Source organism: Anolis carolinensis, chromosome 1 (assembly GCF_035594765.1).
Source record: "Anolis carolinensis isolate JA03-04 chromosome 1, rAnoCar3.1.pri, whole genome shotgun sequence".
NCBI classification, from domain to species: domain Eukaryota; kingdom Metazoa; phylum Chordata; class Lepidosauria; order Squamata; family Dactyloidae; genus Anolis; species Anolis carolinensis.
The window spans coordinates 20,648,743-20,674,704 of NC_085841.1; the positions used below are offsets into that span (position 1 = coordinate 20,648,743).

Consider the following 25,962-nt stretch of genomic DNA (forward strand, 5'->3'; position numbering starts at 1 on the left):
GCACAGTGTCTGTTGGGTTTAGGAGCCCAGGATTCACAATCACTGGTCAGCCATGAAAACAGTTGGTGATCTTGGGTAAGTCACACTTTCAAGCCAAGGGAAACCACCTCTGAACACATCTTGCCCAACCTCCCTATAAACCAAACGACAATGACAGGGTCACTTTGGGGTTGCCATAAGTCAGGAAAAAATTGAAAGCAACCAACCAACATTCAAGTATATATATACCATAGTTGTAGTTTTGTAACATGAACTGACTTTCTATTTGTTTCATGTTTGTTGTGTGTCTTCAAGTTGTTTCTGAGTTATGGTGATGCTATAGTAACTTTATCACTGGGATTTATTGGCAAGATTTGTTCAGAGCTGAGAGAGAATGACTAGCCCAAGGTCACTTAATGGATTTCCACGACAGACCGGAGATTTGAACTCTGGTCTCCAGAGTCACAGCCCAACCCTCAAACCACTAAACCACACTGGTTCTTATATTTTTCACATATTGCCCTTTTATAGTGTATTCTATTGTGTTACAGTCAAAGTATGGAAACTGAGTGCAGAAATGACAACACTGGCACCTAGATACTCATACATCCTGTTTGTTTGTTTACCATATTTATATCCCGCCTTGGACATAAAAATATAAACTTGAAGCAAAATTAAATTAAGATTAAATACACATATAAAACATAATTAAAATACATTCCAATGTTAAGAGACGTCATCCAAAAACAAGGTCTAAGGCCGTTCCATAATCAATTGCACGATTTCCAAGTCAACTTATTGCACTGTGCTATTTTTCAAAGGCCTGCTCCCAAAGCTGATCTAATATCACTAGAGAGGAAGTTCCACAGCCGAGGGGCCACCACTGAGATGGCCCTGTCTTTCGTCCCCACCAATCGCGCTTGCGAAGGAGGTGGGATTGAGAGCAGAGCCTCCCCAGACGAGCTTAGACTCTGGGTTGGAACCATTTAGGGCTTTGTAGGCTAAAGCCAGGACTTTGAATTGTGCTTGGTAGCAGACTGGCAACCGAGGGTGGTATGCTCCCTGTACGCTGCTTGGGTGAGCAGCCTGGCTGCCGCCCATTGGACCAACTGAAGCTTCCAAACAGTTTTCAAAGGTAGCCCCATGTAGAATGCACTGCAGTTATCTATGCAGGATGTAACCAGAGCATGGACCACCGTAGCCAAGTCAGACTTCCCAAGGTACGGGCAAATGTGGGAGAATGTGGGCAACCCCACGTTCTTGAGAAGATAATCCCTCTTGTTCCTACAGTAGAAAAAATGATACTGCCATTCTTCTTATCTAAAAAATCTTGAGGCAATATATCCTTAAAGCTGAAGCAAACCACCAAAACTTAATGCAGCTGCTCCCATTTGCAAATCATATTTAAGACCTGGCAAGAGTGCTGATTTCGCACCAAAATTTAGGACCTTCATAATACCTAGCATTACAGCTCTGTGCTCTGCGGATGAGACTTTTATTGCTGTAACATATGTTGGAGATTAACAAAGAGGGTTTGGCAAGGCAAAAAGGCATGTCCCAATATTTTGGAGACTTAACATGCAACCAAGTTTGCCATTCAATTATTGCATCTTTATTAGTCTATTACCATGTGTAAACAAACAGGAAAATAAACTAGCTGGTCTCTGTTATTTGCCTCTCATAGCAACAATAAATCTGCTGTATTTTAATTTGCTAATGCGTGGTGCATGAAAAATGCGTCAAGGATGAGGCACATTTCTCAAAAGGCGAAGATCCTTTCCCTCAGGGGAACCGCAGCCTGATCTCAGGAGACTCAAGCCAGCTTTTTTTTCCTTTGGAATTAATTCTCATAGACCATGTTCATCTCAGCACTCCAGGGGGGAAATAAATCACAATGAGAACATAATGCTTAAAAGGGAATTTGGAAAGTTTCATGGTTATGCTTGAGCTAGGCAGCAAAGAAGTTAAGTGTGTGTATCCAAGTCACCTGTCGACTTACACCAATTTTATAGCTTTTTTTAAGGATTCAGGGAAAAAGTTATGGCTTTTGTACAATTTCATCCCACTTCCTTTTCTCTTTTCTAAGTAGTTTTTCCTCTCTTTCATCCTGCCTATAAATAAATACTTGAAATATGTGGCAGCAACTGATTGCTTTAAAAAGTTGCTTATACATAGAAAGGTCCCTGCTGCTCTCCCAAAGTGACATCTCTGTTGCGTTCTACATCTAGTAATACTTCAAACACTATATAGTCCTAGGCCAATAATCTGTGTCGTAGCATAGAAATCCATTTGCGTGTAGAGGCAGTTTTGGCACATGTCATCTGGTGTAAGAGAACACAAATTCTGAACTGGCAAGAGAAGGTGGAATATTTGCCACACGCAAAGTGAAGATGGATTCCAATTATCATAGTGTGAATGGCTACATTTCCTTTTCAAGCAGACTGAGTGAATATATTGTAACCAGATTATTCAGTACAGAAGCTATGATGTTATTCTGCCAATTGAAACCTTTCTGTTCTTTATATAGGTGTCAAAAACATTATCTTAGCATGCAAGTAGGGTAGTGCTATATAGTTCTGTCCCCAACAACAGCAATGCAACCTGCTATTGTCAGTTTACATAACAAAATCAAGCTACCTGTGACTGCTTCCACTTTTAATTGATTTTAGAGCCTTGGACAGACAACAGTCAGTCTCTTCCAGGCGCCTTGCCTTTCAGCATGTGGCAAGAGCCTCTTTTTAGGGCAAAGGTGCACTCCTTGGTTGGCCTGGCCTACTGGGATATGCCAGTATTGAGAATAGATGGACGGACACTGCAGAGGAATAAAGCATTTCTTAATTGGGTCCCTGGACCTGGCAAGATGATCCTGAAGGCCATAGTCTCTGACGATAAATTGCTCCAGGGTCCTGCTTCCAGATTTATTCAGTGGACTCAGAACCACAGAGTTTGGTTTCTGGTGCTTATTCTCAAATATGACCACCTGGTTCCATGAAATCCTTTCATGTTCTGTCCAGGCACCTTGGAGTAAATACTGGACCTTCAGGCTACACTGTCATCAATAGGTCAGATAGGACTGAATAAAGTCTGAGGGATTTCCCCTGGGTGTGGGGTGGGTAAGGTCCAGCCACTGGGGTAGTAGCAAGTGTAGGACAATTTGGAATGAACTTCTGCCCTGGGTTCACAGGTAGACAGCCTATTCATTAGGTACTCAGTCTTTATCTTGCTCTGTTGGTCCTTGAAGTCTGCCCAAACCTAGCCTTAGTTGTAGGGCACTGCAGTAGCAGAGGTCTCCAATAGCTCCCTGGTTGTCTTATCTGAGCTTTCCTCTGGTCTGGTGCTCCTGAGGCTTTCATGTCCCACTGGCCTTCCATGGAGCAGCCATACCTCAGATCCAGAAGTGCTACGAGGCAACCAGGTACCTGGCCACTTTGCTACAGCACTGTCTGAAATTAAAGAGACTGGAGCCAATGTGGTCATCTCTAGAACTTTACAATATTATTGTATACCTCCCCTTCTGTAGGGTTTCAAAAATGAAAAACGTAGAGGGTTCCTCTACCTTTCATGGTTGTGTAGAAGGGGGATTTTCTGTTTTTTTATTATGTGATTACATTTGCATAAATGTCTGTAGATAACAAGTTTTGCAGACAGAAAAATTAGGACTCTTTACAACTAGAGTTCATGAGTAAGTCTCCATATGTTCAGCATACGATCTACGATAAGAGAAAGAGAATTTTCTGCCCCAGAAGAACAGGTCCCATCCCCTCCAGTCTGTCTTCAGTTACATTTTTAAGTACCACTAATCTCCAGTGTTGCTGACATAAAGATAGCACCTTACCCTCTGCTTCTGCTTTGGCCATCTCAAAGGCTTGTATATGGGAAGATCCCAAAGTTCCAGACACTCCTTTGTTTCAGAAACATGAAGGCACACAATGACAACAAAGTCATTGAAAGCCCAAATAGGACTCTAATGTAGATGCAGAAATTACCAAATATATACCAAGAGAGTTTACAATTCAGACTGGGAAAACAAGACAAAGAAAAGGGGAAAGGCTCAGGAACTGGAATGAATTAATGGAGAAGTTTGGAGATAGAGGGCTAGCAAGAGGGGAATCAGGTAGTAATGTGAGGGAGGGATAGAAAGTGAGATTTATAGTAGCTTATACTTTGCTTAATACTGATTCTCACAAACTGTCAGTGCTGCTATTGCAAGTCTAATGACCACTAGCTTAGACAGCTTTAAAAGAGGATTAGACAAATTCATCGGGGGATAAGAATATCGGTAGCTGCTACCAAACGTGGCTGGCAGCATGCCTCTGAATACCCGTTGCTGAGAAGCAAGAGTGGGAGACAATTATTGTCTCCAAGTCCTACTTATGAGTTCCCCAGAGGCAGCGGTTGGGTCATTGTGAGAAACAGAATGCTGGACTGAGGCCTTCCAAAACTCAGTTTGGACTACAGCTGCCAGGATCCTTCAAATAGCCATTTTTGGCTGTGGATTTATGTGAAGTTGAGAACACAAGTAATTTTTCCAAGCTATCCCTGAATGGGACAACTGATTTGATCTAGAAGAATCAGGAAAAACAAATAGTTTCCATCTATTCCCACATTCCTTTAGCAGAGAGACAACATAACTTTTGAGGGAAATATGAGTTAAATTCCTTTCTCTTCACATGGACCCGTCACTAACTCCCATCATAACACGGCTGGCAAGTAGGTAGAATGACACAATCCCATATGTGTAACCAGGGGTCCCTGAAGAATATAGGCCCTTTTGCCCATCAATTAACTACAGAAATTCTCATTAGTCAGGAAAAAGTAATTGCAGCATGAAATCTCCTCTTGGCTACAGTAAGCAACAACTGCATAGCATGCTCATAGGGATACACCAAGATAGTTCCCCTGTTCTGCAACACATTTGGTGTAATAGTTAATCTGGCCTTGCCTCTGACACGTTTGGGAATGTCGGCCTGTCTGTAAAAGGGAGTGCTGCTTTAGATGGTTAATTAGCCAAATAACCACACACACGTTCTTCCTCCTGTGTCTGAATTAACAGCCAAAAAGCTGGCAAACACTGCAGAACAGAAAGCTAAAGGAACAACTCTGTGGAGTTTATTAGTCCAGCGGGGCTACAAAAGCTTATCTGCCACGTCCTTTCGAATAGAGTTTATTAAGCCCTTGCACTCTTGTATAATTCAGTGCTGAAATTTGCTTATTTAGGTAGTTAAAGAACCAAGGTGGGGTGATGTATGTGTGCACACATAGAAGCATGGGAAAGGACAAGGAAAGCAGTAGTTGTTGAATATGCGAGTGGGTAAGTCGGCATCGTTAATCAGGTTGGTGCCCTGCTCACAAATGTTATGCATGTTTAAGGCATTAAAGCCTAGAGCAGAAATTGCAGCAGTAGGCAATTTGAGGAGGTGTAGCCTGTCTGCCTGCAACAGATTTATGAGTGTTTACCCAATAATGGCTTCTGCTGAAGAGGAGGGGTCCTGAGCAAATGAAAGGAAGGAAAGGTCAAATTTAAAAATACCACATCAATCCATAGTGATAATCTGTCTGTACAGGTCCTCCTCCTCCACACACCTCTTTTTTGGTCACAGGAGCTTTGTTTCATAATGACTATTAGGACTGATTGACACTCAACAAAGCAGACATGCTTGTCACATGTAGGTGCACATCGAGACAGGACAATCCCTGCAGCTAACAGTGCTAAACCTGTTGTCCTCCCTACCACATATCTAGAGCTAGGCTAAGTTACTTTTTTTAGACTACAGCTGCTTTGATCCTACAAACGAATGACCATGCTAACAAAACTATCTTCTCCACAAGTACAGTGGAGTCTCACTTATCCAAGCTAAATGGGCCGGCAGAAGCTTGGATAAGCGAATATCTTGGATAATAAGGAGAGATTAAGGAAAAGCCTATTAAACATCAAATTAGGTTATGATTTTACAAATTAAGCACCAAAACATAGAATCATAGAATCATAGAATCATAGAATAGTAGAGTTGGAAGAGACCTCAAAGGCCATCTAGTCCAACCCCCCGCTAAGAAGCAGGAAATCGCATTCAAAGCACCCCCGACAGATGGCCATCCAGCCTCTGCTTAAAAGCCTCCAAAGAAGGAGCCTCCACCACGGCCCGGGGGAGAGAGTTCCACTGCCGAACAGCCCTCACAGTGAGGAAGTTCTTCCTGATGTTCAGGTGGAATCTCCTTTCCTGTAGTTTGAAGCCATTGTTCCGTGTCCTAGTCTGCAGGGCAGCAGAAAATAAGCTTGCTCCCTCCTCCCTATGACTTCCCCTCACATATTTGTACATGGCTATCATGTCTCCTCTCAGCCTTCTCTTCTGCAGGCTAAACATGCCCAGCTCTTTAAGCCTCTCCTCATAGGGCTTGTTCTCCAGACCCTTAATCATTTTAGTTGCCCTCCTCTGGACGCTTTCCAGCTTGTCAGCATCTCCCTTCATCTGCGGTGCCCAAAACTGGACACAGTATTCCAGGTGTGGTCTGACCAAGGCAGAATAGAGGGGGAGCATGACTTCCCTGGATCTAGACGTTATTCCCCTATTGATGCAGGCCAAAATCCCATTGGCTTTTTTAGCTGCCGCATCACATTGTAGGCTCATGTTTAACTTGTTGTCCACGAGGACTCCAAGATCTTTTTCGCACACACTGCTGTCAAGCCAGGCGTCCCCCATTCTGTATCTTTGATTTCCATTTTTTCTGCCGAAGTGAAGTATCTTGCATTTGTCCCTGTTGAACTTCATTTTGTTAGTTTCGGCCCATCTCTCTAGTCTGTCAAGATCGTTTTGAATTCTGCTCCTGTCTTCTGGAGTGTTAGCTATCCCTCCGAGTTTGGTGTCATCTGCAAACTTGATGATCGTGCCTTCTAACCCTTCGTCTAAGTCGTTAATAAAGATGTTGAACAGAACCGGGCCCAGGACGGAGCCCTGCGGCACTCCACTTGTCACTTCTTTCCATGATGAAGACGACGCATTGGTGAGCACCCTTTGGGTTCGTTCGCTTAGCCAATTACATCATGTTATACAACAAATTTGACAGAAAAAGTAGTTCAATACGCAGTAATATTATGTTGTAATTACTGTATTTACAAATTTAGCACCAAAACATCATGATATATTGAAAACATTGACTACAAAAATGGCTTGGATTATCCAGAAGCTTGGATAAGCGAGGCTTGGATAAGTGAGACTCTACTGTACTGAACATCCAGCACATTTTTTTAAGGCAACATCTTCTTTTTTGCACTATTCAGCTATGGCAGATGGCAGACCTTCCCATTTGATCCACAAAATACTTCAGCCACAGTGTTTGATGCATCCAGTGGGCAAAGGTTTAATAGCTGGGCCATATCTTCACTTTACTATAAGCCTTTGAGGCAAGTCAGGCTGAGAGACTTTTTTTGTGTGTCAGGAGCAACTTGAGAAATTGCAAGTCGCTTCTGGTGTGAGAGAATTGTCTGTCTGCAAGGACGTTACCAAGGGGACACACGGATGTTTTTACCATCCTTGTGGGAGGCTTCTCTTATGTCTCCACATGGAGCTGGAGTTGATAGGAGTGCACAATCAAAGCCCTCTGGCAGAGGGTCACACAGCTTCTGCTTAAAAACCTACAGAGAAGAAGACTCCACCACACTTCCTGGCAGCATGGCCCACTGCCAAACAGCTCATACCATCAGGAAGTTCTTCCTAATGTTGAAACAGAATCTCTTTTCCTGCAATTGACTCCATTGCTCCATGTGCTAGTCTCTACAACAAGAGAAAACAAGCCTTGCCACTCCTTAATGTGACATCCTTTCAAATATTTAAACATGCCCCTTCTCCATCTTCTTTTCTCCAAGTTAGACATGTTGCTCCTCATAGGGCTTGGTTTCTAGACCATTGATCATTTTAGTTTATCCTTCTTGAATTGTGATGCCCGGAACTGGATACAGCATTCCAGGTGAGGTCTAATTAAAGAAGATTAGAGTGGGACTGTCTTCTAGACATTATACTCCAGTTAATGCAGCCATTGGCTTTTTTTTTTTTTTGCTACTGCATCACATTGTTGATTTATGTTTAGCTTGTGGCCTACCAAGACTCCTAGATCCTTTTCACATGTTCTGTTTTCAGAACATGAAAACCACTACCTTTACAAAGTGTCTCCCAACCAAGGCCTGCTTAATCTTCTGCCAACACAGCAGTGTGGGTTAAAATGCATGTGATCTTTTTTCCCCTCTAATCATTTTGAGTTGTTTGTCTTTCCAACTATGCTTTCCTTACAAATTTCTCTTAGCAAAGATCATCTTACCACCATGAGGCAGCCCCTGCAAGTAGGAGATTTGGGGTACTAAAAGGCATTTTTTCCCATTAGGGGTTAGCAAATCTCATTCTTGAAGGTTACACATTCCATTTTTATTACAATCCCAAAATTCACAGACAGAATCTCATACTTTATACTCATACTTCTAAGGCCTACATTTTAGCAGCATCAGAACTAAAATTAGCCAAGGCCCCTTCCACACTGCCTCTATATCCCAGGATCTGATCCCAGATTATCTGTTTATCTCAGGTTATCTGGTAGTGGAAACTCATATAATCCAGTTTAAAGCAGATAATCTGGGATCAGATTCTGGGATATAGGGCAGTGTGGAAGGGGCCTGAGTCTCATATATCATAACTTTAAAAGAAAACATATCCCAGTCTATCTCCTTATACAAACAGAAGAGCATTTTGCAAGTGGCATTCCTGCCCTGAGTATATATATGGCCAGGCACCAGACTATCTGCCGGCAGTACCAACGGAGCATTGCGGTTTGTGACACTGCGCAGACACAGCAACTTGAATACTCCCATCTGGACCAATTTATTTGCTGGTGCAGCAACTTTGGAGCTCCAGCCATAAATATGCTAACTTTTAAAGCCAATGTTGAAGGGGCCTATTCATGCAAGACACAACAAATAAAAATGAACGTTATTATTTTCTAGAAACAGGCTTGTCGTTCCTAATATAAGCATATTTCAAACTGCACAGAAATAATGAAAATGTACTATATCTGTGTTAAGAATCTTTCTAAGCACACTCAGTCGGGGGGAACTGACGTCTATGAAAATATCACCCCTCTCCTGAGTTTTCCCCCCCTTCTTGTTGGTAAATCATATACTGGAAAAACCACTCTTCTGAAAGCACATCTGGCTGTGAGATAATAAAAGGGTGTGTTTCTTTGTTTTAATGGCCCATTTATCAGTGGAGCTGTCATATGATTAAAATAAATGTTAGTGGATTAATAATTTGAGCTCCCCATCCATTAATTACTCAAATAATTGATTAAATATGCATAAAACACCCAACAATGAGAGAAATGATTGCTCCATACCAAGATCTAACAGGGTTTACAAATGTTCCTCTTTAAAGATTGTAACTCCCAGAATCCTTCAGTTCATGGAAATGTAATCCAACATTTCCCAGTTGAGATTAGTATTTATCTCTAGACTAAAACCGTTTCCTCTGGTGTGACAACAGCACACACATCAGTAATATTACCTTGAACTCTGTCAGTAATATATTGGCAAACCATCACAGATCTTTCAGTAAAAGTTTAATATGTTCATGGTTCATGTCTAGCCACTGAAGTCTGCATTAGTTAACATTTTTGGTGGGCCAGTCATCAGGGAGCATATTGCAGTAATCCAGTTTTGAAATTGCCAATGCATGGATTCCTGCCCATAAAGTACATGGCGGCATATTTGCCAAAGTTCTTAAAACTTACATCTAGTCAAATGTAAGTCAAAGAGTACTCAAGATTATGAACTTGATTCTTCAAACAGAGTCCAACTCCATCCAGAATAAGCTACAAGGTCATGCTCCTAAACCTTCCTCAAAATATCCCTCCAAAATCAGCCAGCAATGGGATTTTGCCTGCTAAATACCCTTTCCAGAGAGGTATGCATTGTATGTGTGTTAAAACTCTTTGCTGCCAGGAAAATAACTTTTTATTATTTTTAATGTTGTATTTACCTAGTTATTTTGGAAACTTTTCAGGGCATTTAATTTTAGCACTTTTTTATCCATGTTGCTATTATTTTATTTCTGGTTTTATTGTGTGCAGCTTTTGGTTGTATTTTGTTTCAGCTACAATTGTTTTCACTGCCATTTTGAATTTCTTGCATTTAATGAGTACAGCCAAAAGAAAATTTAAGGTAATGGTTTAAAAATAGTCAATAAATGCCTTTCAATGGCAGAGACTACAGATGGAAGCAAAAACCATATGTCTGAAAAATGTGTTTTTCTATCAAACCATGGTCCTGCACATAACATATATTCTTTGTATTAGTTTATCTATTGAAAATACTTATACCCGGCCCTTTAGGTAAAAAAACATAAATAGCATAAGTTATTTCCTGCTGCAATGTTATTGTGAGTGATGTGATGGGAGAATACTTAGAGGTGGTTTGCCATTTCCCTCTGCTAAAATATAGACGAAGGATTCTTAAACTGTGGGTACCAATCTCAAGGAGACCACCTTAACACAATGTTGGGAGTTACAAAAAAATTGACATCAGGAAAAGATTTCTAACACCGCCCATTTACACAAATCTATAAGCAACAACATGCAGTGTTCACGCTGTGGAACATACTTCAGCTGTACACCCCAAAAGGAAAGCCAACTTGGTTGCCCCGAATATGTGTTGATGAAAGGAAGCCAACTCTAGATTTGTGAATGCAAGGTCTCTTCTTTTTCTCCCCAAATAATCTGATTTGACTAGATCTGGCACAAGCATGCCTTGCCCTGTCCTTTTAAACAAAATTAACAATTATTATTATGTGCATTTATATGCTGTTTTTTCTCCCTAAAAAGAGACTTAAAGTGGCTAGCACTAAAAGTCATACAATGTGCGAATTAAAACCAAAAGCATAATAGATCTGTGGCATCTTAAATACTGAGAAGCTAGCATATGCAAAGTAAAACTTGTTAATTTCTAAGGATGTTTTGACTGCAAGAAAAATGAGAGGATACCTTCTCTAGAAAATGTCCTTTATCTTGAGTCTCCTTATTATCATTTTGCTGCTACAGGGCTCTAACAAGTCAGTCACTGGATAAGTGGCTAAGTTCATCACTAAGACCAGTTTACAACACTGGCTCTGCTCAACCTGTATTTACATGTAAATAAATTTCCTAAGCAGTATAGGGTAGTAGTTTGAGCACTGGAGTATGACTCTGGAGACCAGATTAAAATTCCCATTTGGCCATGAAAACTATTAGCTAACTTTGGTAAGTTACACTCTCTTGCCAAAAACCCAAGAATAGGATCGACTTAGGCCGTCATAAATTACTTGATAACAAATCTTCAGAAATGTAATCAGTCTCCAGTGACTCAAAGAAATAATAATAATGATAATAATAATAATAATAATAATAATAATAATAATAATAATAATAATAATCTTTATTTCTATTCTTCCCTATCTCCCCAAAGGGATCCAGGGAGGATTCTAACATACAATGGCAAACATTCAATACCTTCACAAAAACCAACAAACACCAACATAGAATCACAGAAAAAAATTGATATCGAAGACCTCCAACCCCTCCCCCATTTATTTATTAAAAGAGGGACATAGTTAGACCTTTGAGAATTATCGTTTTCCCAGGGACGGATGGCCAAATGAATTTGATATGGCCCCCGTCCCTCCACCTCTCCTTGAGCCTCCCAAAGACCAGCAGCACCTCCCATTTTCTCGCCCCCACATTGGGTCTCCCACTCCCAGCTCAGCTGCTCGATCTTTGCAGGTCAGCTGGAGCAGATCTCCACAAGGCTGGTGGAGACCGCCCAACTGGCTTCCCTTTCTCTAGCCAAAAGTAACCCAGGCACTTCCATTTCCCCAATCTTTGCTACCATGTATCACTTCCCTCGCTACTAGTATGTATTCTTCCATGTTTCTTTTTCTTCTTTTCTGTGCATGAGTGAAGGAGTCAAAATATAACAAATGTCACTGATGACCCTTCCATCTGCTGCTCAGCTTTGGTGAAATCCCTTTTCCTCACCCTTTCTATGAATGGTTGGCACCAAGCAGCGCTTCAAGTCTATTTTCTATTTCTATTATTATTAAAACTCTATAAAATGAAGGCAAATGTACATGAATACATGAGCTCTAGTAACCTCTTCAGAGTCACTCCAGATACCAGCTACTGCGTTCAGCATGAGAACCCGAGATGGGACATAATCCTTATGACAAAGGACCTTCCTGGACCTCAGTAGAGGTCCTGATACCAGCTGCTCGTCAGTTCCCCTTTGGGGCTTCCAACCACCCGCAGGACAAAGGTCCAGGGCGAAACTGTGATTATGAACCCATCACTAGAAATACATCTTGGGGACTCCTCCTTTGTCATTTGGCATGGGGTGATGTCTGGGACTGTGGGTGTTATGGCCTAATCCAGGCACCCTCAAAATGCAGCCCTCCAGTTGTTGGGGCCTCTTAATCCCAGAATTCCTGACTACTGAACAAGCTGGCTAGGGTTTCTGGGAGTTGAAGGCTCAAACAGCTAGAGGGCCAGAGTTTGAGGATGTCTGCAACATCCATGGGGACAAATGTTTTCCATCCCTGGGTCGAGGAAAATTCTATCAAGTAGACTCTTTGTATAAAGCAGCTTTTCTAGGTTTGTAACTTTCTACTAAAATAACGCCCTCCGAGATTTCAGAGGTAAAAACTAAGGCACACGTGTCAAAGCAACATTGGAGTGTGATCATAATGACAAAAAGTTATTAATAAGGAAGAACAGATGTGCTAGATAGGGATGCAGCAGTCTGCTTTTGCCTGAGCCAGCTGAGAAGGGTAAGATTCCAGCCCCGCCTTTCCTCCTTGCTAAGCTACGTTTATATTTTGAACTCAGTTTATAGCAAATGAAATAAACCGAAGACAAAATACAAAAATGGAGAGGAAAGGGAAATTGGGACCTTAAAACACCTGAAAAAATATTGAACCAAATTAGGACAGTTGGAGGATATGCCCATATCATCCCTAAAGCCATGTGTTATAGACTACATCTTAACAAACTAGAATTAAAGATGCATTGCTGTTTGGGGTAAAGCTCAACAGTGCCAAAAGTCTAAAGCATTGCAGGGAATAATTTGCTTTAATTAAATAGTCAGACTCAGCCTTCTGGTTACAAGTGTCATCCGTTCCACACTCTGGATTATTTTGTGAAACTTTTCTAGCCATCTCCTCCCCTTTAGACTGAAACCTGATTATCTAATGACTTGATCTCAGAAGGGCTTTTAATACAATATGTATTTCACAAAAGCTGAAGGATTATTAACACTTCTCCTCCTCCACAATCTGCACTGCTCTAGACAGAATCACAACCCACACACTACTTGGTACAAAAGGCAAACTAACAAAAAGCGTGGGCACCATTTTATGTTATCGCTCATTCAGAATTGATAAGCTTTAGTAGGATGTTTTCATAATTGATTTTGGTTCCAGAGTGGCGAGCTGCATGTGTGTGGTACGTGGGCAGATGTTGAATCAACTGCTTCAGAGCCTTGTAATACAGTCATTTAAAGCATTGGTTGGTTTGTGTGGCCCTCTAGATATTGTTGCACTGTAACTCCCAGCATTTCTCAGCATTAGCTATACTGGCTAGGATTGCAGGACATTGTACTCCAGCAACATTGTACTGAGCATGAGCATGTGATTGTACTGAGCATGTGCAGACTCAGGACTCCATTTTGTATTTGTTGTGTATTTGGACTTCAGTAGAGAAAGTTGCTGTTTGGACTTCAATAGAGAAGTATGCTTTAGAGACTCTAGTAGAGAAGTATGACCTATAGACTTCAGTGAGTACAATTATACTCAGAGACTATGGACTAATGATTAAGAATGATACCGTGTTCATAAAAAATCTCTGAGTGCATATTTTAAACTAAGAGGTTTTAAAGGGAGCGTATTTTTTTGGGCAACTTCAACTGCAAAGAAACAACCATCCTCTACTAACTAAATATATTTTTGTAGTGGCATGTCTTTATCCTTGGCAGTTTAAAGACATGGTTCTTCAGTTTAACCAGAGTTACTTGTGTGCCACTGCATGAATGCTTGTGAATATCACTTGTTCAAAGAGTTGACTTCCAACGAGGTCACGCTTTTTGTGACTAATGGTTTTCAAAAGGTGGTCTCTACAAATTCACATATTTATGGAGATTCACATTTACTAAGAGGATATGTGCCCATAGACTGGGTGCAGCGATTTTCCAATAGGTTATGCAATATGATTACAGTAAGTACGTAACACATTAAAAAATGACATGTAACTCCCAGAAGCTCTTAGCAGTGAGAGATATGATTTCTTGGAGTCTAAAGAATCTCTAGATAGAGAGCTGGCATATGGCCGCAGAGATCCAGGTTCAAATCTGCATTCAGCCATTAAATATCCTGGGAGACCCTGGCCTATTTAAACACTTTTACTCAATCAAAAACAGAAAGGAGGCCCAATTGTGCTGTCTTGAGCTCCCCTAAGAAAACCATAATACAAATACTATTACAAATATGAATACTTCCACTAGTAAATATGTTGTTTAAATCTGAGCTCTACCTTCCCCCAGTCAAGTTTTCCCCCACAGCAAGATAATTTCCAATTTTGAACCTTGGCTAGAGGACATGGAACTATGAAAACATTCGAAATAACCTGGGGAATGGGGAGTACATTGGCAGGTGACAATCAGCAATGAAATTTTAAGTACTTTCCCATATTTGTTGATTCTCTTTTGCAACTGCCCTTTTCCTCCTGTTATTAGCATTAACAAAGGAATCATTGCCCTTGTTTTCCATACATTATGCCGCAACACAGAACAAAGATAAATGCACTCAACCCACACTGGTTTAATTTCAGTAAGTTTAAACAGCCCACTTCTGTGATGGATTTTGTGAACCAAGATATAAAAGAGGACAGAATATCTTTAACACAGACCTACATGAGTGGTGGTCTACTGAGTCTCCTGGAAGACACAAGCTATACAGTGAGACTTTCCAGACACTTGACAACCCTCCAGTATCTTTGCAGGCTTGGGGAAATATCTCAGAAGGTTTTTACACCTTGCAGGGCTTCCAAAGCAAACACTGCTGACAAGCTGCATTTGCCTTAGAGAATTCAAAGTGGTGCTTTCTTAGGATGACAAAGAGTTTGGAAGCCAAGGTATATTGAGGGATCTGGGTATTTTTAAAATAAAGAAGAAAAGACTGAAAGGTAATATGTTTAAATATCTGTTGTCTTGTGGAAGACAGAACAAGCCTGTTTTCTGCTGCTCCAAAGATCCGGATCCAACAGATTCAAATTACAAGAAACAAAATTCTGGCCTAGTACGAGCTGTTCAACATTGTAACAGGCTGTTTCAGAAGGCAGCGGTCTCTCTTTTGCTGGAGCTTTTTAAAACAGAGATTAAATAACTACCTCTCAGGGATACTTTAGCTATGAATTCTTGCCCTGGCGGGGAGTTGAACTAGAATAGAAAATCATAGAATTGTAACTTATAGGGTTGGAAAGAATCCCGAGAACAGTCTAGTTTACCCACCCACCTCCACCACAACCAGTTTACTGGCATTTTACAATATAGCTTTGACAATAACAAATAAAACACTGCATCCAGTCTGATTTTGGAAGCTCTGCAAGGCCAGTCCTGGTTGTATTTAGATGGGAGACCACCAATGAATACCAGATTGTGTAGGCTATATTTCAGGGAAAGAAACTGGCAAAACCACCTCTGACCATTCTTTGTCTAAGAAAACCCTGTGATATTCCTAATTAGGTTGCCTAATAATAATAATAATAATAATAATAATAATAATAATAATAATAGAAGAAGAAGAAGAAGAAGAAGAAGAAGAAGAAGAAGAAGAAGAAGAAGAAGAAGAAACTGAACACGCAAAAATACTGTGGGGCTTTCGAATCCAGACTGACAAAGTTATGGAACACAATACACCAGACCTCACGGTTGTGGAAAAGAGAAAAGTTTGGGTTCTTGATGTCGCCATACCAGGTGACAGTTAACTTGACAAAAAACAACAAGAAAAATGCAACCGTTATCAGGGCCTCAAAATCGAACTGCAAAGGCTCTGGCATAAACCAATACAGGTGGTCCCAGTGGTAATTGGTGCACTGGGTGCCGTGCCAAAAGATCTCAGCCGGCATTTGAAAACAATAAACATTGACAAAATTACGATCTGTCAACTGCAAATGGCCATCATCCAAAAATACATCACACAATCCCAAATGCTTGGGAAGTATTCGACTTGTGATTTTGTGATACGAAATCCAGCATATATATCTCGTTTGCTGTGTCATATTCTGTCTTTGTGTCAACAACTTAATTTTTTATATCCCACCACCATCTCCCCGAAGGGACTCGGGGCAGCTTACAAGCTGGACCAAGCTCAGTAACAACAGAGTCAAACAACTAAAAACACATTTAAAAACATAATACACAAAGAACAATCTAATTAAACAATTAAAAACAGTGAAGTATAAAAACATCATTAAAATAAATCAATGCAAACCTCAATAACCAGAACCAGGAATATGGTGGGCAGATCAAAAATTAGAGGCGGCTGGGCATGGGCTTGTGCGAAAAATTGTGCCATAAATTGACAGGTGACAACACAACTTGCTGCTCTGGAATATATTTGTGGAACAATGAAAGACAAGTTTCAAGGGAATCCAAGTTTTTGTTTTCACATGTAAATACTATAATGAGAAAACACACCAGCTCCTTACTAGAACCAACAGAATGCTAGGGGTGGTAAGGTTGAAGTCTTCATGTTCCTTAAATCTTGTGTTACTTCTCAATTTTCTCCCTTCACCTCTGCTTCTGGTCTTGTAGTCTGTTTGGCAAAGAAATGAACAAAGTAAAATCCGTAAGAAGAGATATGGATGATGGCAGAGACAGACAGACTGGTTAAGCTCCAATCCCTTCTTACCTAAGTATACTCTACAAATGCATTTGTATCATGCTTTCAAATATTTCACAGATAAAAACAGGGATAGGCATACTGTAAATCTGTTAGAGAGCAGCCTTCCTCAGTCTGGGGTCCACCAGATGTTTTAGGCAAAACATTTTGCCTGAAATTATGGGGACTTATCAAAATATCTGAAGAACACCATGTTGCCTGTACAAGTCATGAGTTGAAACCAATGATCCAGGACATATGATTTTACTTTGGGGAGGGGGGGATTTTCGTTCAGGTGTATGCCTGCTTTATTTTCAGCAGGCATGGTATTTTTCAAGTTAGAAACATTTTGGTTAGCTAGGTCCTTTTAAAAACACACGCATACACAGATAACCATATTTCAGGGATGGCTGGTACAAACCTGGTGATAGCAAGTAGAGTTGTATCTGTTCACCTCAACCCAGTTCATACTTCATAATGTGGAATGTAACAAAATGGTACATGAACTACAAGCCATATCTTTCTGCACAAGTTCTAATCAGGCTGCATAATAATATTATATTGTGTGGGATGGATAAGACAAGTCATATTCCCTAGAAAAAGGGGAAGTTTTTTTTCTGATAACATTCATTATGAATTTCAGGGAAATCACTAGTGTATGATGTCATTGTATGCACTGCATTCCAGCTAATGGGCTACTTATGCAACTTTCTTTTATGAGCAGTCTAACACTCCTGTTTACCTTAAGATCACAACTCAGGAAAGCTGGCCCCCTTTTTGCACAACTCTTAGAATTCCCCAGAGACAAAGTCCATGTTGATTAAGGGTTTCTCAAAGTTGTAGTACAAAAAATGACCACAACTCCAAGAAACTGTGTAAGGTTATGAGGACAGGCCGTGCTACAGGGTTCAGGTGGGAGCCTTGCCAAAGAGTTGTGTGTAACTTTAAACAAATCAGGCAAGCCACATGTATAGCCTATAGTCAATAATCAACATCTCTGAGATAATAGTTTGTCCATCCAAGTGGAATAAATCCAGTTGTTAGTCCCAGTTAGAGGAGACCCACTGAATCAATTGCTGAATGGTAAATCAACATTGCAGGCTGAATGGACTTACTTTACTTGAAAGCAGCAACTGGATTTAAGCCTTTGATGGTTTCCAAAAGGTTCAAATGATTTATTTCCGACTCGTCACCTGGGAAAGAAAAACTGCCCCAGAAACACCACTGCTACAGGTTTTCCCAAGTCTTCAAAAGCGTATACATATTTGGCAACAACATAGGATAGAATGAATAAACCCAGAGTTTGAATCAGTAGTTTCAAAGAGATATGGCTTGTCTGTCCCTGTCTGAAGCGTAAGTAGTTTTGCATGCTAAATCACATGACTCTCTGACTCTCTCTGTCTCTCTCTCTCCATATATATATAACAAGATGTGGGTACAAAGGGAGCTTTTGTTAATCAAAACACTTCATGAAAAACGATTTGATTATTTAGCATAAATAGAAACACTGCAACACAAAGAGAGGTAACTGGGTTATAAGTAAAAACTGTAGTTGTGCACTGCAAATTGTGGATGTCATTTACCATATTTTACAAAATGGTCTGGCTCTGTATATTTTTGAACATGTGCAGTGTTGAAATAAAATCTATTATATCCAGGACAACCCGAGATCTCTCTCCCTTTGCCTTGGAGATCCAATATAGGAAAATCAGACTACAACATGGGAAAGTTTCTCTATAGCTGGATTATAAATCCAAGTCTTCCAGTCGGTATGGCCACAGACTACAGCTACATAGTGGAGTCACCATCTCAAAATAAATTCTAGCAAGCAAGCATAAAGGAAACAGCCCTCCTTTGTTTTGTTCTCAGCAGCTGACCACCTGGTGCTACGAATTGATACTATACTTAACATAGTGGTACACTACCTTGTATATAAGAGTCATGGAGGCATTTAATAATGCCTTCCATCCATTTGTTTAGTACTTCAATCTACCTACCACCCCCAAAGTCACCTAAACTGTAGTGTATTTACTGCTTGAACGTGTTGAACCTGACTTAGCACATAAAATATGGTTTTGAAAGGCAGAAGATTACAGGAACTGTGTTCATAGACCTGTCAGAAGCTTATGACACTGTAAATCATCACTTTCTCCTGAGAAAAAATTATAATATCACAAAGGATTACCACCTCACCCGCTTCATAGGAAATCTGCTACAAAACAGGAGCTTTTTTGTTGCATTCCAGGACCAGAAAGCAGATGGTGAAAACAGAAGAACCCTGCCTCAGGGGAGCATGCTTACTCCATGAATTTTAACATTTACACAAATGACCAACCACTGCCAGAAGGGACACAGAGTTTCATCTATACTGATGGTCATACCATCACCGCCCAAGCAGGGAGCTTTGAAATGGTTGAGCAGAAGTTCTCCGAAGCTTTAGGTGCTCTTACTGCCTATTACTGGGAAAACCACCTGACCCCTAATCTATCTAAAACACAGACATGTGCTTTTCACCTTAAGCACAAACAAGTATCTTGAGCTCTGAGGATTACCTTGGAGTCCCACTGGAGCATTGAGCACACCAGAATACTGGGAGTCACCCTGGACTGTGCATTGACCTAGAAGAAGCACTGCTTGACTATCAAGCAAAATATGGGTGCTAGAAACAATATCATACGAAAGCTGACCGGCACAACCTGGAATCACAACCAGATATAATGAAGACATCTGCCCTTGCGCTTTGCCACTCTGCTGTTGAGTATGCATGCCCAGTGTGTAACACATCTCACCATGTTAAAACAGTGGATGTGACTCTTAATGAAACATGCCACATTATCACAGGATGTCTACACCCTACACCACTGGATAAATTACACCTGACATCCGCCAGGAAGTAGCAGCTAATAATGAAAGGACCAAAGCAGTGACATTTCTGGCTATCCTCTGTTCGGATATCAGCCAGCATGCCAATACCTTAAATCAAGAAATAGTTTTCTAAGATCTACAGAGATACTCACAGGAACACCTTAGCAAGCGAGAGTCCAAAAGTGGCAGGCTAAAACCCAGAACTTCAACCCATGGCTGATATTGAATGAGAGACTCCCTCCTGGGCACACAGATAAGTGGACAACTTGTAAGATGTTGAACAGACTGTGCTCTGGCACCACGAGATGCAGAGACAATCTTATGAAATGGGGCCACAAAAAGTGGAGTCCACGACATGCGAGTGTGGAGAAGAGCAAACCACAGACCACCTATTACAGTAGAGTCTCACTTATCCAACATAAACGGGTCGTCAGAACGTTGGATAAGCGAATATGTTGGATAATAAGAAGGAATTAAGGAAAAGCCTATTAAACATCAAATTAGGTTATGATTTTACAAATTAAGCACCAAAACATCATGTTATACAACACATTTGACAGAAAAAGTAGTTCAATACGCAATAATGTTATGTTGTAATTACTGTATTTACGAATTTAGCACCAAAATATGACGATGTATTGAAAACATTGACTACAAAAATGCGTTGGATAATCCAGAACGTTGGATAAGTGAGACTCTACTGTACAATGCAGTCTGAGCACTGCCATATGCACAAGGGAGGACTTCCTTATAGCAACACCAGAGGCACTCCAAGTGGCCGGCTAGTAGTCAAAGGACATTTAGTATAATGCCAAGTTTAACTCTGTGTTTTTAAATACATTACAACTGTACCCTTGGTTTGCTTCTGATATGATAAATAAAACTCTTTGAATTCTTATCAGCTGATTAGACCTTGAAGAATTGCAGTTGACTGCATGTAGACAAGGCAAGTAATACTCCCACTATATTCTGTGTTAGTCAAGCCTTATCTGGAGTACTGATTTCAACTCTCGCTGCTTCATTTTAAGAAAGGTAAGTTGGAGTGAGTTAAGGGAACAGAAGTGATATAAGATATGAAGAACAAAACATATGCCAAAAGGTTGAAGGTGTTGGTCTTGTTCAGCTTGGTGAAGAGAAGATGAAGGGATGGCATGATTGTTCTTTCTAAATATCTAAAGCGCTGTCAGGAAGAGGAGGGTAGATGTCTGTTCTCCGTAACCACGAAGGGAAGGACCAGGTCTTATAGGTTTAGGTTACAGGAGGGTAGATTTCAATTGAACATTTGAAGGAAACTCTTGACAGTAAGACTAACTCAGCAATGGAACCAACCTACAGAGGTGGTAGGTCTCTTTCTTTGGATGTCTTAAAAAAGAAAATGGATTACAACCTGCTAAGAATGCTCTAGCTTGGTTGGTTTAGACTCAATGGCTTATGTCACCTTCAATTTGATACTCTCTGATTCTAAATAGGAAGATATTTTAAGCCTGATCAGTCTGTTTGTCCACATTCCAGTTTAGTATCAGTGCCATCGTACCCCAATACTCTAACTGGCAACAACTTTCCAAGGTCTTAAGCAAAGGTTGCCTGCCTGAGATTATACTTTAAGGCAGTATTTCTCAAACTATGCTCCTCCAAGTGTTTTGGATTTCAGCTGCCAGAAATCCCAACCAGCTTATCAGCTGTTAGGAATTGTGGGAGCTGAAGTCAAAAACATCTGGAGGAGCGCAGTTTGAGAAACTCTGCTTTAGGGAGTAAAAATCATGATAGTTATTATTGCTTTCAGAATCGGAAGCTGCATATGTGTCAACATAAAACAATTTAAGTGTTTCCCAGAGCCATTTGGTTGACTATTCATTGAAGCAGAATGCTGGCTCTGATAGGGTTTTGGTTTAATTCAGGAAAGATCTCATTATGTTTAGACTTATTACTTTTACAGTAGAGATGCCTATGATTAAGTATAGAACCATACGCTCTATGTTGTTCCTCGTCGTGTTTCATCTATGTCTATGAGTCAGAGGTGAACTGGCAGACTGGCAGAAAAAAACAAAGTTGGATCCCTTAGGTGGTTATTAAAAGAAAATAATTGTAAATTGGCTATCCTTTTCATGAAATCCCCAAATACGCTGCCTGATGCAATCTGCCTCATCTTGCTTGATAATAAGGCATTGATTCAGTTGAAAACAATTACGTATGAGATGTGAGATGGCAATGAAATGTTATGTGAATTGTATTGAGAAGTGTTACCCATGTTGGAGGAATGGCGTTCCATGCAGTCATGTTGGCCACATGACCTTGGAGGTGTCTACGGTCAACACCGGCTCTTTGGCTTAGAAATGGAGATGAGGACCACTCCACAGAGTCGGACTTTTCCTTACCCATGCTGGCACACTCATAAAGGTAGTCACCACTTGATGACCTCCATTTGCCCTCACCAAGTAAGATATATCATATTTGGCTAAATTACCTTGCCAAAATTAGGGTGCACATTAGATTCATGTAATACGGTAATCTTAGTGTTGAGCCAAACCAAAAGGGTAAGCTGCTTCAGGAGCACCTAGAGCTGCTATTTAAGGGATGTCATCTATAATTTTATTGTCATAGCTTAATGCTATGCAGCCCTGGGATTAGTAGTTTGGTGAGGCATCAGCATTCCTTGGCAGAGAAAACTACAGCCTGCGTGACTCCATAGATTGAGCAAGGGCAGTTAGTGGATTCACTCCACAACATAGATGCACTTCAAGGTTTTCTTTTCTTTTTCTGAAAACTTTGGTGTTCTAACATTTTTTGTTTTTAAAGAAGGAAATTAAGCAGGCAGCAACTATAATGGCCATATTAGAAAGAGTGCAGCTTTTGCCACTGCACATTGCATTCGCCAGCAAACACTTTTTTGGTTTCAGAGTTTTGAAAACTGAGGTGCGCATTGGACTCGAGTAAATACGGGTATGTGTCAACTAGACCATATTCTTTCAATAAAACAGGCAAAACTAGTACATCTAATATATGGCAACACTAGTCTAGGTTAATGTCAGGCTCAACATGTAAATTCTTTTTTAAAATCATCAAATATCACATATTGCAAACCACGGGGTTTGCATAAATGGTGCTAGACCAGATGGCTCAGGACAAAATTTGACTTTGGTTTTAGGAAGTCCTATTTCCCATGCAGAACTGATTTCCCCTCACAGACAACATGCTTGTTGTTATCCCTTCTCTGCAAATTATGAACATTGTATTTTGCAAAGAAACAGCTGCAGAGCCCAAACTCTTATCAAAGTGAAACACCATCAAATGAGTGGCACATTAACAGTCAAATGACTTATTGGCAGAAACAGGTTTAAAAATAGGGTTTTTTCATAATAAACAAACTCAGCCCCACAGGAAGCAAGTAAGCAGCAAATACAGAATGTCAACATTAGATTTCTGAAGAAATCTCAATTTTATTGTGTAAATATATACAGTAATCTTATGAGAACAGTAACTTCCCCAGAAACAGACTATATTCTCAGAAGTAGAACCTCAAAGTATGAATTCATCAAACAAAACAATTGAGTTAACCACATAATCAACATGACTAGGATGCTACTTTGTGTGTGAGTCAGGCAGACAAAACAGGAGGGTATAAATGCTACACTATTACACAGGCATGATTGTGTAGCTTTGTGAGTTACTTAGCACTAATGCTGTAGTTCTGGGAAAGACAATAGAAAATTCAAAGTACTGTAATGTACAAAACTATATATTCCAAAGTTCCTTAGGATAAAACTATGGTGGTGAACAGTGGTTTACGAAGACAACAGATGCCAATTGCAGTCTTATAAAAAAGGCCATAGAACCTATTTAATTTATTATTTGTTTTCTCCCCTTTATTCCACACATAAAAGTATGATCCCGTATCTGTAGGGGATACTTTCCAAAACTCCTTGTGAATGCCTGAAATTGTGGATAATAGCGAACCCTTTATTGGGCTGGAAACATGCCAAAGAGTTGCACTAGAAGCCTTTGAGAGGCAAGCAAACACTTCTGGTGGCTTGGAGTATGGATACATGAATATCAAACCTTTGGATAAAAGAGTAATACTGTGTTTGTGTTGGTTGTTCAGGGATTAAAAGCAAACAAATCATTACTCACCACATTTAAGAATTATTCTTACTCCAGAGGGATAGCTGTCTTAAGTTCATTACAGCAAACGCAACAAAGAGTCTCTGATGGCATCTTAAGCTTAAGGACTACACTAAGGGCCAAGTTACCATGAAAAATTCCTCATCAGATGCATGAAATGCTACGCTCGATAAGCAGATAAAGACATATAGATATGCAACAGACATGCAAAGGTTTGGAACTCTTTTTTAAACCCATTTAAAACAGTTAAAAGGTCAAGAGACTGGTGGGAAGTTGGGGATTTTATGTGTATTTATAGTGTTATGTTTTATTGTCTTTGATTGTCTATGTTTGATGTTCCGCCCTTTAGTGGAAATGATGTTAAATAAAAGTAACTATGTGACATTTCTATGCAAAGCTCAGCTGTATATCAGACAAGCTGGGGTTCTTAGTCATCACCCGTGACCAAGAAAGTGACTTTGAGGCTTTCAAAGCTGATGCTTCCATTAATGCAAAGGATAAAACTTAGAGATTCCTGTACCCTAATAGGGAGACAAACAAGCCTTCCATACTGTGTCACAACTCCAGAAGATGAAAAATAAGCTATTTTCAATGAAACAAATCCAAAAAAGTCCATAGCGTGTTTTTCTCCCTCATAACATTACAAGCTAGGATTATCCTAAGAGATAAAGATAGATATCAATAAATACAGTCGGCATTCCGTGTCTATGGGTTCCACAGATTCAATCAACAAATGCTCAAAAATATTCGAACAAAAATACCCTTGCTTTTTTGTATGCAAAGTACTACACTACTGTGTAGTCATACCTTGCTGTGGCCTCCTTGGCACTTGTTGAAGGTGTTCACCATTTTATAATAGGGGACACCATTTTACTATGTATATAATGGGATTTGAACACCAACAATTTCTGGTATCTCCTGAGAGTCCTAAACCAAACTCTAGCACATACAAAGGGCCACAGAACATTACACAGCCCATAGCCAAACTACACAATTTGCTATCACATACTGTATTTACTAATGACCAGCAATGGACGAGATTATTAATGGCTTCTGGGATCAGAGGCATTTGGCATCAAAAAGTCACCTGTTACAAAATACAAATTGAACAATATTATTTCCATCATCTCTGGTCCGTGGACTTCCCATAGACATATGGTTGGTGTACAGTGAAAATACAGTGATGAACCTTTATATTCTTAAATTGGTTTTCAATAAAGTGAATAATTTAATCACTATGTTTCCTGTTGTCAGCATGATCCAGAATAAAAAGCAATAACAAGGAACAGAAGCATTTTCAACTGGAGTCTCAGAGAGAGGGGGGGGCACAGGTCTTGCTTAATTACCAATTTCACAGAAATCTGAATGCTAGATTTTCTAATCCTGAGTTTGTCAAAAGACATCAATTTCTTGCCTGAGACATATAGGGCAAATGCAGAAAAGAAAATCCCCTCCACGTCTTCTATTTGAAATACACAAACATCTCAAGCTGTTTTGCTGTCACAAAAGCCACAAACTTGTGGGTATCTGCCTCCTCAACAGTTCCTAATACTATTTTTTTTACCTTGGAAACAATGTATATTTACAGCACAGGCTCTTGTTAGAACTTATTTTCTTTCTTTTTGTAAAATTAAGTTAGTTGTTCTTGTGGCAGGTAAGTCTGAAAATATAAGCAGAAAATAAGCAAAAGAATCAGGAGCTCTCTTTTTGAAACATCACATTTATTGCTTGTTTTTATTCTTACTCAGTCCATAAAGCATGATAGTCACATTTGTATCTTTTGATGGAACGAAACAAAACAAATCTCATGAGAATTTCCACCTGCTCTACTTCAGTGTCTGTCAGGTTCCTGAAAAATACATGCAAATTACATGGACAACAAGTATACAAACAAGCCATTTATTTGTCTCCTCTGGCTCCTTAGAGATATATTTGTGTGTGTGTGTCCTTCGTTGTTCAACTCTCTAAACTTTCATGCCTCCAAATTATTTGAAGAGGCAATACATGTGAAACATAAAACCTAGATGTTTTGGATTGCGACCTCCTTGAACACGTCATTAGC

At 40.1% G+C, this 25,962-nt stretch overlaps 1 long non-coding RNA gene across 4 annotated transcripts in view; it reads right to left on the bottom strand.

Moving 5' to 3' along the window:
- LOC103280578 (uncharacterized) overlaps window positions 1-25,962 on the bottom strand; it is a 248,778-nt gene that overhangs the window by 149,338 nt on the left and 73,478 nt on the right. For all 4 annotated transcript variants that reach the window (XR_001730880.2, XR_010002941.1, XR_010002940.1 and 1 more), the window contains exon 4: window positions 16,733-16,850. This is a non-coding gene — a long non-coding RNA (uncharacterized LOC103280578). The remainder of the gene's footprint in view (window positions 1-16,732; window positions 16,851-25,962) is intronic.